General features: G+C 38.1%; 1 protein-coding gene across 1 annotated transcript in view; it reads right to left on the minus strand.

The window, feature by feature from the left end:
* acvr1bb (activin A receptor type 1Bb) overlaps positions 1–15,502 on the minus strand; it is a 34,697-nt gene that overhangs the window by 18,661 nt on the left and 534 nt on the right. The window lies entirely within an intron of this gene.

A 15,502-nucleotide genomic window follows, 5' to 3' on the forward strand; every position in this document is an offset into this window, starting at 1 on the left:
AGTTCATTTTAATAACAAGAACCTTCCCAATCATCGATAAACGTAATGAAGCCCACCTGTCCACATCCCTCGAAAAACGTTTTATTAAAGGGTCAAAATTAACTAACTAAATCAGACAAATCTGATGGGAATAAAATACCCAAATACTTAATGCCCTGTTTGGGCCACTGGAAGGCACCCGGCTGGAAGGCTGTTACTGGACAGTAAGCTGTCAGAGACAACGCTTCGGATTTAGACCAATTGACTTTGTATCCTGAGAACTTGGAAAAGGAATTAATAATTCTGTGGAGGCAAGGCATAGATCTAGTGGGGTCAGAGACAAATAATAAAATATCATCTGCATAAAAGCAGAAGCTTATGCGTCACACCTCCCGCCATCACCCCTGGAAAATCCTCCTCCTTTCTTATAGCGGCTGCTAATAGTTCCAGGGCAAGACAGAACAATAATGGGGAAAGAGGGCCGATACATCGGTCGGCCGATATTAGCCTTTCATCGATATATCGGTATCGGCGTATATTTTACCGATATGCGCCGATATGAAAACTTTTTTTCAGAACATATAATGCAGAAAACAATGCTTTAGAATTAGTGTCATAGCATAGTTTGTCCAGCAGAGCGTGCTCTGACTCCATTGTTTACAGAACTGAACTGACGGTGGCTCTGCAGACAGGATGGAGTTCAGCGGTGTCATCACGTTAAGTTGTTAACTAGTCTGTCAATTACATACTGGAAACTTAAACAATGATCCCATCATTTTCCCTTTTCAATATACTAATATAATGTTAACCCTGTCCCTGACAACCATGTCACTCATGTCTGTTTGCTGTTAGCCAGCTATAGTTTGTCAGTGCGGTCAGTAATGTAGCATATTGAAATGTAAACATCAGAACATCTTTTTGCAGCTCAGCAGACAACGGTGCAGTGGTGGATTGTGTCTGTTGAGTGTAGATTTCTATGTTCTATGTTATTACCTAGTTGGTGAGACACAATGCTGGAAACTAAAATAAACAACGCCTGTCTTTTACTGTTCATGACAACGAGCTTATAGCTAACTAGCTAATCACATAGCAACTTTCATTGTTGTCAGCTGAGTGGAAGCTAATGAGTAAACATGTATTCACCAAACTGTTTTTTTTCAGGATTCATAGTTTGGTACCCCCTTCAACTGAACAATTCCAGTCTTGTCATTTATAAAATGTAATATTTAAAAGTCTGGTTTTCCACCATTGAAAGTTTCCCCCTGAACTTGTATAGCAGAATACGGTGCAACACAGCTGCCGCTGTTTATCTTGACTCAGCAGTATTAATATAGTTAGCATTTGACTGACACTAAACAGTAATACTGATGTTTATTTAGCTATTTAATTTATTTATTCTTTATTTTAATGGTCAGCATTTGACTGATACGAAACAGTAATACTGATGTTTATTTAGCTATTTATTGTATTTTTATTTATTCTTTATTTTCTCAGTGTTCATTTCTAGAATTTGTTGACAATGCATAATAATAATAATGTCAAATATTCTTTGATAAAAAATATTTAAGAAAGCAGCCTTCCGAGTATCTTTGCATAGTCATATCGATGCAAAATCGGTGAAAAATCCACAAAAAAAGGTCTGTTTTCATTCCAGCTCAAAGATTTAATATATTGGCCACCATATCGGTAATTGGTGAATTTTCCCTCTCTAAAATCGGTATCGGTCTAAAATCCCATATCGGTAAATATGTAATAAAATAATCTGAAATTAAGAATTTCAGATTTGTTTGTACCGCTGCTACAGGGTGTCTATAAAGTAACTTAATCTAACCAATAAATGTACTCCCGAACCCATACCAGGGCTCGACAATAAGGACTGCCCGATGACCCGGGGCCAGTGTGAGAAAGACTCGGGCCATGTATAAATGGCAGGACGGCTGAGGTTAATATGATGTATTTATGAATTTATATCTGTAAAGTGCATATATGGGATTACATAAGGCATAAATGATATCTTGCAAATTATAAATGTGATTCAATTTTGGGGGACATTGTATTTTTTTTTCCTCCCCTTTTTCTCCCCAATTTGGAATGCCCAATTCCCAATGCGCTCTAGGTCCTCGTGGTGGTGTAGTGAATTGCCTCAACCTGGGTGGCAGAGGACGAATCTCAGTTGCCTCCGCATCTGAGATCATCAATCCGCGCATCTTATGTGGCTTGTTGAGCGCGTTACCACGGAGAACTAGCGCGTGTGGAGGCCCACGCTATTCTCCACGGCATCCACGCACAACTCACCACACGCCCCACCAAGAGCGAACCACATTATAGTGACCACAAGGAGGTTACCCCATGTGACTCTCCCCTCCCTAGCATCCGGGCCAATTAGGTTGCTTAGGAGACCTGGCAGGAGTCACTCAGCATGCCCTGGGATTCGAACTAGCGAACTCCAGGGGTGGTAGCCAGTGTATTTTACGACTGAGCTACCCAGGCCCCCTGACCACATGATATTGATGAAACGCCTAATGTTATCAGAAGAGTTACGGCCCCGAATAAACCCCACCTGATGTAAATGTATAAGAGATGTCATAACTTAATCGGTTAGCCAAAATTTGACAATTTTTTCATCTAGCTGGATAAGGGAAATTGGACGGTAACTTTTACACTCGCTTGGATCTTTGTCCTTTTTAAGAATCAGACTGATCCGGGCTTGTGTCATGGTTGGGGGAAGCTTTCCATTCTTTAATGATTCCATATAAACTTCTAACAAAAGTGGAGCCAATACTGTAGCATAAGATTTAAAAAAATTAACAGCAAATCCATCTGGCCCCGGAGCCTTGCCTGTAGGTAAGGCCTTAATTATCTCATCAAGCTCCTCCAAGGTTATTTCAGAATCAAGAGAATTTTTTTGCTCAGTCGTCAATTTAGGGAGGTAAGAATTTCACCACCAGCAGATTTCACTGAGGGAATGGTAGAAAAAGACTCTCTCTACTTTATATATCTAGCCAAAAGCTTCCCTGCTTTGTCCTCCGACTCAAAGTATGACTGTCTTGCTCTGAATAATCAAAACTCTATTTTCCACGACAAAATAGTATTATATCTGTATTTCAATCGGGTCAATTCTCTGAGGTCATCAGACATCATTTGGCACTTCAGCGCTGCCTCTGCACTTTTAATATTCCCTTCTAACTCTACGAGTTCTCGTGCTTTGGATTTTTTGGTGAATGAGGCACACTGTATGATCCAACTCTTAAGAACTGCATTAAGTGCCTCCAAAGCCACACCCACAGAAGATACTAAGGACCAGTTGGTCTCCATATAAACATTGATTTCAGTCTTTAACATTTGTTGGAAATCAGGATTTTGCAAAAGGGATACATTAAAGTGCCAACTATACGATTTCTTTTTCTCCGTATGTGGCAACATCTCTACACTCACCAGGGCGTTATCTGAGACTAAGATGTTTCCAATTGAGCAATCCACAACAGATGGAATGAGGGACTTAGTTACATATAAATCTATTCTAGAATAAATTATACGGACTGATGAAAAAAAAAAATTTATAGTCCCTACCAGATGGGTTCAAAAGTCGCCAAATATCTGCAAGACCAAGATTTTTACACAACCTGTGAAGCGTCAATGTTGCTCTAGGGGGCTTACACACTTTGCTTCACTATGATCAAGGACTGAATCCATCAAAAGATTAAAGTCTCCTCCCAATATTATATCATGAGGGGTGCCAGCGGCTTGCAACATCCCTTCAAGATCAATAAAAAAAAAAAAGCCCCGATCATCAACATTAGGTGTGTAAATTAGCCACATAAATATTAGCCAAAACCAACCTTTGCCCCTGAATTTCTGCTAAAACAATGATTCTCCCCAATTTATCTTTAATCTGTTTGAGAGATTTGAATTGTAGATGTTTACTTATCAATGTAATGACTCCCCTGCTCTTACCTGAGCCAGTACTAAAGAAAACATGCCCACCCCATGTCTTCCCAAATTTTTCAGCTTCCTGCGAGGAAAGACATGTTTCTTGAAGAAACACTATCACATTTCTTATGCTTAAGAAAAGAAATAACCTTCCTTCTTTTTATGGGGTGCCCCAACCCATTCACATGCCACGTGGAGAAAGATAACCCACTTGTATTAACACTTGACATTTTGATATAATAGAAAAAAATGTATTGTGTTTCAAAAACAAGATTATACAGATTATACAGACCACATTCCAACATTAGTGCAACAATCAAACCCCGCATAAAAAAAAATAAAAAATACACCATGACTTACTCAGTCTGTCAACTTTATAAAAGACATCCTTTGTGTGGGCATGTAGCTATTTTGCAGCCATCCTTAGTATCCATTCTCAATCTGGCCAGGAACTTCAGTGTAAAAGCGGTCTTCCGTTAATGCAAAAGTTTCTTGAAGGAGTGTTATTCCACAAAACAAACTCCAGCCACTAGGCAGAACCATCACAAAAAGAAACAAAAATGGCGCCCAGCTTCCTCAGACAGCCAAGAGTAAGTACAGCGAGTTAATCCAATTTGGAGCTACATGAGAAATGCCAAATGGCTTACTCACCCATTGTTTCTATGAAGGACAGTTCTTGCTTGGGACATGTAAATACTTTGTGGCCATCCTTAGTATCTATTCTCAGTTTGTCCGGAAACATCAGTGCAAAAGTGATCTTCCATTGATGTAAGTTTCTCTTACATTCCTTGAATCGATCGCGTTTCTCTCGTCGAAGTCCGGGAACAAGAAAATATTGCGATTCTTCCAAGAAAGCTTTCCTTTGTTCCTCGCCTCGCGCAACACGAGATCTTTATCGGATGATCTCAGAAATGTGGCCAGAATTGATCGGGGCCTGTCCCCCTCAGCAGATCTGTGAGCTCGCTTGATTTCCAGCTTATGGCCTGTTATGTCGAGCAGACTCGGGAAGAGCTCGTCTAGGAATTTCACCATATCTCTGCCTTCTTCATGCTCTGGAATTCCTTCAATCCATACGTTATTTCGTCGGCTCCTATTTTCAAGATCTTCCAATTATTCCAAAATGCTTTCCACGTCTATCTTGGTCGCTAGCGGATTAGCGTATAATTCCCTTTCTGATGACTCCAGATAATCAATCCGTAAAAAAACTCTTGTAACCAACTCAGAGAATTTTGTTTACATCACCGTAATCGATCGACGTATTACAGTGAGATCCTCCAAGTCAGCAACAACCTTCGTCAGCATCACAGACATGTTGGACAGTTGACACTGGATTTCTCCCGCCGCACTGTCCAAACCGAGTCCCTGGTCTGCGGGCCTGTCAGGGGTTTCAGCTTGAGCACGTAAGTGTCTTTTAATGTCTCCAGAGCCCAAAGATTTTGACTTCTTTGCCATGTTTACTTCAAACAACAAATATGTAGCTGGGTGTATCGAATCTCACCGGATTATAATATGAAAATAATAAAAAAAACTAGCAAAGTGCACAGAGCTCGCCATTTACAGTGGTAATAGGCTATTGGATACGTTTATCACACATGCAAAAAGGAGTTGTAATGACGATACCCTGTCAGCATCGTCATCTACCCCTAAAAATGGTAAAACACGAAAGTATGACAGTAGCTATCTTCAGTTTGGCTTTATGGTTGCATTCGTTGCAAACTGGATTTTTGGCATGATCGGTTGATTAATAAGAAGTTTTTAAAAGGTTCCTAAAGGTTGAGAACCACTGGTCTAGATGTACAACATAGGCTAAATATAGAAAATTGCTCAATAGCTTATCATTGATACCATGGATTTTTTTTAATCACAATGGAGACCGTTTTAACACCCAGCCCTACGAGTAAATCACTCGCATATGCGTCTAAATTTCACACTATGCGACTAAAATATGTCTGTTAATAGCCACTGGCTAGTAAATATTCAGATTTCACTCACCAGTGATTGAGTTGTATAGTGGTGAAGAACTTCAGCACCACAATCCTTTTACTGAATAAGAAGCTGGAGATTAAGAAGCTGGATTCAGCCTCGTCTTTTACTGCATGTTGTGTCTCGTGAGTGCGCACTCTGAAGGAAATTTACCTCATTAGGCTGCATTGAGTCCAGAGCTGGCGTGATCACGCTGTCACCATCGCTTTAGTTGAGCCATGATATCTATGCCATAGATACATTTAAACTGCATTTAACAACGTCAACTCTGATTCTGCTGAAACTTTTCCATGGACTGTTTTCACAACATTCTCCGTTTTAAAGCATGGCTACAGACCAGTGACACCCCTGTTGGATGCTTGTTAGAAGGTAAAAGTGTTGCAAAACTCGAGAGCTTGTAGGTTTGAATTTGACAACATGTACAATAAATATTTGAACACGTAGGTCAATACACATTATTCAAGTAAAAGTTTCCTTATGGCTCGTTCCATGTATTGTGTCCAAAGATGAGATCCAGGTATTCCATTTTCATTTCATGTCTCTCTTAATATCCTTTCTGTTATTTACAATCAGTTGGTGATCAAAAAGTAAAAAGAATCCGGAAAATTCCAGAAAATTATGTCAAGCCTTTAGGCAATTAGCCAATTAGATTCTGATAGGCTAACTGGAGTCAATTGGAGGTGTACCTGAGGATTTATTTTAAGGCCTAACTTCACACTCAGTGCCTCTTTGCTACCACGCAGCCATCATACTGCTCAGGAAGGAGACGCATTCTGTCTCCTAGAAGTGAAAGAAGTTCAGTGTGAAAAGTGCAAATCAGTCCCAGGACAACAGCAAAGTACCTTGTGAAGATGCTGGAGGAAACCGGTAGACAAGTATCTATATCCACAGTAAAACGAGTCCTATATCGACATAACCTGAAAAGGCTGCTTAGCATGGAAGAAGCCAATACTCCAAAACTGCCATAAAAAAGCCAGAGTACAATTTGCAAGTGCACATGGGGACAAAAATTGAACTTTTTGGTCATAATGACCATCGTTATGTTTGGAGGAAAAAGGGTGAGGCTTGAAAGTCGAAGAACATCATCCCAACCGTGAAGCATGGGGGTGGCAGCATCATGTTGTGGGGGTGCTTTGCTGCAGGAGGGACTGGTGCACTTCACAAAATAGATGGCATCATGGGGAAGCAAAATTATGTGGATATATTGAAGCAACATCTCAAGACATCAGCCAGGAAGTTAAAGCTTGGTTGCAAATGGTCTTTCAAATGGACAATGACCCCAAGCATACCTCCAAAGTTGTGGCAAAATGGCTGAAGGACAACAAAGTCAAGGTATTGGAGTGGCCATCACAAAGCCCTGACCTCAATCCGATAGAAAATTTGTGGGCAGAACTGAAAAAGCGTTTGCAAGCAAGGAGGCTTACAAACCTGACTCAGTTACAGCAGTTCTGTCTAGAGGAATGGGCCAAAATTCCAGCAACTTATTGCGAGAAGCTTGTGGAGGCTACCCAAAACATTTGACCCAAGTTAAACAATTTAAAGGCAATGCTACCAAATACTAACAAACTTCTGACCCACTGGGAATGTGATGAAAGAAATAAAAGCTGAAATAAATAATTCTCTCTACTATTATTCTGACATTTCACATTTTTAAAATAGTGATTCTAACTGACCTAAGACAGGGAATGTTTTCTACAATTAAATGTCAGGAATTGTGAAAAACTGAATTTAAATGTATTTGGCTATTGTGAATATACATTTCTGACTTATGTCAATGTGATATTTCAGTTTTTTCTTTTTAATACATTTGCAAAGTAACAATAAACTTGGAAACAAGAAATGTAATTTTTACCACTAATAATGTTTCCTTGTATCTGGATTAGCTATGCATGTATATGCAGTAATTATACATAGTTGTTAAAAAGGTCTTCATTCACTGAATGCAACATCCACAATGGGTAATTAGGCAAAGAAATGAGTGATGCAGCAGTTTCCTTCAGGATCACAGCATAACAAAATGTGAAAAAAAATGAAGGGGTCTGAATACTTTATGAATGCACTGTATCTCCTTGTGTTCCACACAAGAAAGAAAGTCATACAGGTTTGAACCTACATAATGGTGTGTAATACAAGACCATTTTTAGGTGAACTACTCCTTAAAGGCCTGAAAAATTCATTTGGCACTTGATTCAGACATCAGTAAAGCAATGTCATTACTGAAACATTTTTCATGACAAGTGGATAATTATAAACTGAAATTTAAAATAAAACTTTTGATTTAGGCCAAAATGCTTTCCCTAAAGCACAGCACAGTGTGCAGGCTACAGCGTGTTGCATTCATGGCGTGACTGAACGCAGCTCCGGATCATGCCAACACGGCTTGCTTCCAGCCAAAACAGTGAATGATTAAGTGGCAAATTAAGGTAGTGATAAATTAACATTGAGGATCCGGTTTTACAGCATAGGGGATTTTTTTTTTTTTTGCTCTTGGTAACATGCAAATATAGTGTGGAGGATTTGCTTAACTATTCTAAGTGTCAGTGAAGGTCACTGTTTAGGGCTGCATCTAACAATTATTTGATAATTGATTAATCTAACGATTATCAGAACGATTATTCGACTATTCGGCGATTATTGCAACGATTAATCATTAGCTCTTAACCGATTATTCAGCTTGTGCCTGATTAAACGGTTGTATTAAACGTGCTTGCTAACAATAGAGGACAAAATCATCTTTTAAAAATACCTCTAAATGACATAAACTGAATTAAAAGAAAATACTTTAAATTTAATTCAGTAAAAAAATTAACTGCACAAAATCCTATTGTTATCAAGTGTTTTTCTCTTGTTTTCCATTTAAAATTGACTTAAATCCTTAAAACAAGATACATTTAAGCAACATAAGATATTCAGACTTGCTTTAAGAGAATGTATCTTAAATGTGTATTTAAGTGTATTTTTTCACTTGGTTATACTTCTGCGAGTGCAGTAAAAACAAAATATACTTATATTCAAGATCTATTCTCTAAAAGCAAGTCTAAATATCTTATATGCTGCTTCTCAGGTGAATGCATCTTTTTTTAAAGGAGTTTTAGATATGTTAAAATATTTGTATTTTTAATATTATATTCAACATTCTCAGATAACAATTTTTTCATCTGCAGAATAGCTGCTAAAGAAAATGTATGCTGTTTTAAAGGAGTTTTAGATATTTATATTGGAAAACAAGCCAAAACAAAAACATATTTTGTTGCAGTGTATAATGGGGCGAAGACTACCCTCTCTCACCTTTGTTCACTTCAATCCATCTTCAAAAAAAAAAAACTCTCGTTAATAAAGCTGCGTATTGCCAATTTTCTTCACGATAAGAAATGCACATTGACATATATTATGATTCAATAAGTCGCGAGCCATCACGTTATAATCTAGCTGCATTAAGCGTGTGCACTCGAGGGATGAGTGTCCCCGTGACAGTGTGTGCCTCAGCCGGGTGCAGTTTCAATCTCCCCACAAGATCGGGATATTTGCGCAACTCATAGAAAAGGCATTGATCACACAGAGAAATGCCAGTTTTGGAGTTTGTAGTTATTTACATGATCTGCTTTCATATTAATTTAACTTTAATAAAGCTATAACACATTAAATATAACAGCATTTAAGATGTAACGCCGGGGTGTTTCCTTTAAAGAGCTCCAGCTCCACTTATTCCACAATGAGAGTGCTTCTGTATTTACTTATTTTGTATTTTTTTTTATTATTCCCATATCTACATCACTTGAAGCATTTTGTAAAGTTTAGAGTGCATCTGGACTGTGAGCTGTGTAATTCTTCAGGCACGACCTGCAGTGCTGCTCTCATGCACCATCATTAGAGTTTCATATCTGATCTCATGTTACGTTAAATGAGATCAAACGACTATTCGACAACTAAAATTTTTGTAGACAATTTTTTTTTTTTTTTTTATTGTCGACGTTGTAGATAACGTCGACTAACCTTTTCAGCCCTATTGCAAACATGTCACAAAAGCTTGGTTTTCCACAGAAGTTAAAGTCATTGCACATATCAGTGGATTGCGTGCATAATGTCACATTAGTCAATAGACAAGATTTCCTGTTTTTAAAGCCATTCACATAATGTGATGTCATGATGCAAAATTATTGCGGGAGCTGTCCCTGAGTGAAACTACAAGTTCAGATGTTATAATGCTCCAGTTTGTGGCTGAGGTTGCAGTCGGTGATGGTCTATGATGTCACAGGCACAAGTTCTTTTCAAAGTGCAATAACATGCAATATTTCAAGCCAGCAAGTTCATCATTGTCTGACTCTGGACAAATCTGATAGTAACAAAGATATGTAAAGACCAAAAAGAGGCAAGTGGATCAATGGTGTGACACTCATTGTTTTTGTCCTGGTGTTAAGTAGGGAAGTACAAAATGACAATTTCAAAATCAACTTGTCGGTGGGTAATCTCCACAAGACACCAATCAGACAGGTTTCTTAAAAATAGACTATAGATGCTAAGCACATCACCTCAGTGGGATAACAGATAGGTTATTAAAATAAATAAGCTGAATAACTATAACCTTTGAGTGCACAAAACTAGGAATGTCCGGATACCATTTTTTTGAGAACAAGTACGAGTATGGATACTTTATTTCTGGTACTCGTCGATACAGAGTCCGATACCTTTTGTCATATTCTGATATCAATTGTCATCTTCTTGACAAACAATTAATCAATTATCGCAATTATTTGTTTGACAATTATTTGTCAGCCAAATTTCATGAAAATGACAGCCCTAATTTTCATTATTAGGTTCCAACCTTATGAATATTTTGTGTGTGTGAAAATTCAAACCGTGACAACAGCTTATACATAATTAAAAATGCAATGTCATGACATCATATAAAATTGACAGAATGTGAAATTTGTGCACACTAAAATGTGATTAAATTTTTATTTTACATTTCAACTTACATATACTGCATACTACACTGCCTGGCCAAAAAAAAGTTGCATACTCTAATATTTCGCTGGACCGCCTTTAGCACTGATTATGGTGCGCATTCATTGTGGCATTGTTTTGACAACCGTATGCAATGTCACAACATTTATTTCTGTCCAGAGATGCATTCATTTTTGGCCAAGATCCTGTACTGATGACGGGAGAGTCGAACCGGGTGCATCACTTCATGCATTTCCCTCCTTACCCTGATGCGCCTGTCGCTTTGGAATAGTTTAAATCTGGACTCATCAGACCACAATACCTTTTTCCATTGTTCCATAGTCCAATCTTTATTCTCCCTTGCAAATTGAAGTCGTTTTTTCAGACTAGCCTCACCAACAAGTGGCTTTCTTGTGGCCACACAGCTGTTTAGTTCCAATCCTGTACTTTCTCATTGCATTGTGATTGTGAAAATGCTCTTACTTTCGCTATTAAAAATAGCTGTGAGTTCTACTGTCAATTTTTTTTACGATGGAACTTCAAGCGTTTTAGTGATCTCTGATCACGATCATTCAAGATTTTTTTCTGACCAAATTTCTTCCACAAAGCTGACGGTTCACCACTATCCTTTCAGGTTTTTATAATGCGTTGGACAGTTCTTAACCCAATTCCAGTGATTTCAGCAATCTCCTTAAATACTTTTCCAAAGCACTGTACAACGATAATGCTTTAACATTTTCCAAACTCCACAGTGCAAAGACAGAAAATCACTAAAATAGCACCAATTCAAGCAACATTAAACATTTACTGTCATATTAAGTCCAAGTCGGATGTTTACTGATTGATAGAACTATTCATTGCAATGCACATTAAATCTCTTAAACCCTCATCCTTCACAATATTTATCATCATCAGGCACTGTCTTTTCACTTTGAATATATGGAATGCACATGATTTGTTTCAGGGCAGCAAGCGCTGCGTTGAACTCCATATGAAACGCGCATCTTGTTGTAAACTTGCCCAGTGATGAGAACACGTAGAACACAGAGATGCAACATGGACATGTTAAAAGGTATAATTTCACATAATTCTAGGATTGACAACCGTACTTTGCAGTCTACAATGAATGGCACAATTTCATGCTGGTCCAACAGCCAATAAGTTTTCATTTGAAGGACAAACACCACCCACAATGAACTGCTCTGATGACATGTACATACAATAGAGGTCTCATAAACAGCACGTTTAATAAATATGATCTGCAAAGCTGTCATTGCTTTAGAAATACTGGCTTTAAATGAACATGCAACTTTTGTGATTAGAAGCATCTTTCAAAAACAAACTTTGGTCCTAATATTCCTCTTTTACAACTTGAAATTTGCACTCATTGCATAACGCAACATGAAGCAATAACATGAAGAACATCAACAGGACTTTATGGCTTAATAACAGGAAACAAATCAAGTCCTGCTGGGAGTATTACCAAGTCTAATTTCTAGCCATTTTTTAAAATCAGTCCCATGAGGGCTCATTAAGAGCGACCGACTTTTTTGTCCTGTGAATTTTAGAGTTGGTGAACTTGGAGTTTAGTTCCACAAGGGACCTCTATACACGCAGGTCTATATCCCGCAATACAGGCCCGGTAAACACAGTTCCTTTAATAGCTTGAGATCTTCATTTTCTATTCAGGAGGCAATAAAATAATATGGCATTATCATGCACTTGCATGCGTGCGCACACACACACACACAGTATGGCCTGCAGGGCTGTCTGTCTACTGCAATAAAGGGTTTGAAACAGAACAAATCCACCGAAACCCCACACGCAATCATGTAAATGTTACATATGATAACAAAAACACATTCTGGATCAACATCATGTGGTACACTTTCCACAAAAAAACCACCAACGGCTTCTGAGTTCATCTAAAGCAAGAGGAGTCAACAGCACTCCATGCTGAACTGTTAGCTGTGTACCTAAACTATATTAGACACAAACATCATATGCAGTCATATGACTGTTTTAGTGTGGCTGTTACAAAACTGGCATAAATTCTATACTAGGTTCAACTTTTTCAGCTTATCTAAAGAACACAGCTATAACATTTTACAATGCACCCTTTTCAGCTAACAAAGCATGCCAATGGTGAAAAGGTATGTAAGAGTAAGATACAAATTTTAGAGTCCAAGACATGAACTTCAGCTTCCGAATTTTGGCCGTGACTGTTGTTTTCCACAACATTATTTGATAGACTTGCTCCCTCACCGCAATATCAAGCGAGGTGGAGGCGCGGGTGATGCGGCCAACGGTTACCGTGCACACTCGCCACACAGAATGCTTAAAAAGTATTAGAAAGAGCGAGGAGCACTAACAAAGTGTTATGTGGGCAAGTTTGAAGTATTGAGTTGCTCTTAATAAGACGACATCTCATGTGGCACCCGCAGGTCGAGAGAAATTTGCTAAATTTATTTCAGAACCAGATGAAAAGTTAAAGTTAGGAAAATAGTTAAGAACTGATGTAGAATTGATATGCAGTACTGTCCATCATAGTGGGAAAAGTTAACTGCTTACAAACAATCGCTCTGTACCATTGTGCGTCATGCAGCTAGGCTAATTTTTCATAGTTTTTCATATTTTTTAAATCCTAAATAAATAAAGACATCAGTATGGTGAATAATGGTCAGCTTGGCACTAATTTATTGATCTGTTCTGCTGAAACTATTACACCTATTCACAAATGTATGAACCATTTACCATGGCAACCAATATTTTCTGCAAAAATTCCATAGTTATTGTTCCCAGACCTTCTATATATAAAAATATTTGATATATTTGAAATCCTTAATTTCAGAATCTCTGTATCTTTTCTTGACTAAAAGTTCCCACTGGTTTTGTTTATCTTTTATGTATTATTAATTTTTTTTCCCCCCTTTTCTCCCAATTTGGAATGCCCAATTCCCAATGTGCTGTTAAGTCCTCGAGGTCGCATAGTGATTCACCTCAATCTGGGTGATGGAGGACGAATCCCAGCTGCCTCCACGTCCGAGACCGCCAACCCGCGCATCTTATGTGGCTTGTTGAGTGCGTTGCTATGGAGACATAGCACGTGTGGAGGCTTCACGCCATCTACCACGTCATCCACGCTCAACTCACCACGCGCCCCACCCAGACCGAACCACATTATAGTGACCACGAGGAGGTTACCCCATGTGACTCTACCCTCTCTAGCAACCGGGCCAATTTGGTTGCTTAGGAGACCTGGCTGGAGTCACTCAGCACGCCCTGGGATACGAACTAGCGAACTCCAGGGGTGGTAGCCAGCGCGTTTTACCACTGAGCTACCCAGGCCCCCCTTATTTATTATTATTATTAACAATACCTGGAACATTAACAAAATACTGTATGTGACAAACATGTCCCTTAACTGTTCAGTCATAAAAGATTTCAAACAGTTAAAAAAAAAAAAAAAAAAAAAAAAACATTTAAAAGACATAATTCTATTAATTAACCTTTTACTAAATACAACTAAATGGTTTGACAATATTTTTTTATTTTTTATTATATCTGAATATGGCAAAGGTTCATTAGTTCATGTTAACTACAGTAATGTTGTTAAATAATGTTAACAAATGGAACCTTTTTGTAAAGTGTTACCTTAATTTAACTGTGTGGGTCATAAACATATTACTGCACAATATAACTTTTAAAAAAAAAAAACTTAAAAAAAAAAAAAATAATAAAAAAAAAAAAAAAAAAAAAAACGGTATCGGCTGATCTTAGTGTTAAAAAAAATCTTAGCTCAAATTTCCTGATCAGTGCACCACCAGCATTAATTTTTAAATCACATATGACATCAGTAAAGAAAGCACTCCAGGCTACAAGTTACCGCCTATCAAACCAAACACTGACAAGCTGTGACTGTCTGATGCGGAAGGAATGAGACAATACAAAGATATTGGGGTCACTGTTCGGTCATGCCCTTATTTGGTCATGCCCTTATTTGTCCCCCCATCGAGCCCACTTACAAACAGTCAGAGACCCCTAAATGCGCTCACAACACTATCTCAGTGACACAACCATTATTACTACAACCTGTGCATCACTGGTTATTTTTACAGAAAACCTTATCATTCACAGCCTCACAGGTAAGCTGTAGAACTACACTTCAATGCACCCCTTCATTCGGCCCTGACCTTAACATGACATTTTAAAACATTTCACACTTAAGCTAAAAAACACTAATAACAATGCACAACAACCTTACATAGGAATATATAAAGTACGTGTGTAGGCCTAGGTATGTTATGTATAGGCTAAACTCTTCTAACTTAATGACTTATGGCATAGGCTAACCCATATATTTTCTATCTGAATCGAACTAAACCCATTTGATCTAGTAACAGATTGATACTAAATCCAAATTTAAAAACAAAGGGTTTACAATGTTGATCATAATGCCTGTTTGGTGCATATCACTTCCTCGACGTCAGAGACCAATGAACAAACAAACTAAAAACAATGAGAGAACACATGTGAAATAACTTACATTTGTTATTGTGCAGCAACTGTGCAGCAGATCGGTGAAACAGCGATAAACTACAGAGGATGTATTCAGTATAGAGATTTTATATTAATTATTTGACGATGCTGTTTAACAATCATATTC

The sequence above is a fragment of the Myxocyprinus asiaticus genome, chromosome 12, assembly GCF_019703515.2.
Source record: "Myxocyprinus asiaticus isolate MX2 ecotype Aquarium Trade chromosome 12, UBuf_Myxa_2, whole genome shotgun sequence".
NCBI classification, from domain to species: domain Eukaryota; kingdom Metazoa; phylum Chordata; class Actinopteri; order Cypriniformes; family Catostomidae; genus Myxocyprinus; species Myxocyprinus asiaticus.